At 43.0% G+C, this 1,501-nt stretch overlaps 1 pseudogene; it reads right to left on the bottom strand.

The window, feature by feature from the left end:
- Positions 1–1,140: 1,140 nt before the first annotated feature.
- LOC126177655 (5S ribosomal RNA) lies at positions 1,141–1,258 on the bottom strand (annotated as a pseudogene).
- Positions 1,259–1,501: the final 243 nt, after the last annotated feature.

Raw genomic sequence — 1,501 nt, 5'->3', positions numbered from 1 at the left:
TTTTCAGTATTCTCTTGCTCTGATCACAAAGCGACCGCCCCCTACGACTCAGCAACCGATGCTGACCGCCAGCCGATCCCGTGCACTTGGCAGTCCTGATCGCCAGCAAGCCCCATGCACCAGGCTGTCCCGATCGTCAGCCGATCCTGTGCGGCGGCAATCCCGATTTCCAGCCAATCATGAGCCCAGGGCGATCCTGATCGCCAGCTGATTCTACTGATTTAGCCTGCAGCTCACTTCCTTCACACAATGCCTCTCCATGTGTGTCTGGTGTTGCTGGATGTTGTTCTTTATCATAGTAATGGTATGCATTCACATAATTATTTTTACATATATGTACTTATTTAATTTGATCAGATTAATGCTTTCAGGACACCTCTTAGTACCTCCTAGATCGAAGCAGTATTTTAAATGAAATTTAAAAACATATCATATTACAGTTACTTAAAAAATTATAATATTTGTAAGATGAGATATCTTCTTCTTTTATCTGCACATATTTGGCATTTGCATGTTACACCTTGTTGGTTGAAATTATTGACTATTCCACGTTTTTCTCCATCTTCCTAAAAATGTTACACCTACTTGGTAACAATTCATCAATAATTCGGGTATTCTGTCATTTTCCATTCTTGTAGCATAGTCCACACAATTGTTCCTGTATTCCTTAATCTGTATATTTAAGCTTTTCGCTCCCTGTACTTCTCTGTCAGCATTCATCCTCCTGTCAAAGTGTGTACCCAGTACTCTTCTTAGGAGTCTCATTTCCAATGCATGAATTATTATTTATTTTTTACAGCCCACAATTCATTTTCAAATGTCAATTGGTTCCGACATCGTTTTGTAGAACTTTGGTTGAGTTTCCTTTCATACTTTAGCTCAAATTGTTCTACACATTTTTCTGTCAAAAAAAAAAAAAAAACTAAACTAAACTCCGCCTGCACATGCCATGAAGGCCCAACGGTACCGACCGGCCGCCGTGTCATCCTCAGCCCACAGGCGTCACGGGATGCGGATGTGGAGGACCATGTGGTCAGCACACCGCTCTCCCGGCCGCATGTCAGTTTCCGAGACCGGAGCCGCTACTTCTCAGTCAAGCAGCTCCTCAGTTTGCCTCACAAGGGCTGAGTGCACCCCGCTTGCCAACAGCACTCGGCAGACCGGATGGTCACCCATCCATGTGCTAACCCAGCCCGACAGAGCTTAACTGCGGTGACCTGACGAGAACCGGTGTTGCCACCGCGGCAAGGCCGTTGGCACATTTTTCTGTTAATGTAATTAAATCTATCTACTCTCTTTTGTATGTCATGAATAAGATATTTCCTAAGAGACTGAAGGAGTTTATGCTTTCAATTTCTGATCATTCATTGTTATTTAGCTAGGTATTTGTTTGGTCTCGGTTAAAACAGGCTTTTTCATTTCTTACCAATAACCGGGTAAAACGCACAGCTTAATAGTTTGCCATCGCGGCAGTGCTTAGTTTTATGGTTTTTAAACAAAA

This window comes from Schistocerca cancellata, chromosome 3 (genome assembly GCF_023864275.1).
Source record: "Schistocerca cancellata isolate TAMUIC-IGC-003103 chromosome 3, iqSchCanc2.1, whole genome shotgun sequence".
NCBI classification, from domain to species: Eukaryota; Metazoa; Arthropoda; class Insecta; order Orthoptera; family Acrididae; genus Schistocerca; species Schistocerca cancellata.
Note: the sequence above shows the minus strand (reverse complement) of the source record. Positions and strands in the feature narration are given on the sequence as shown.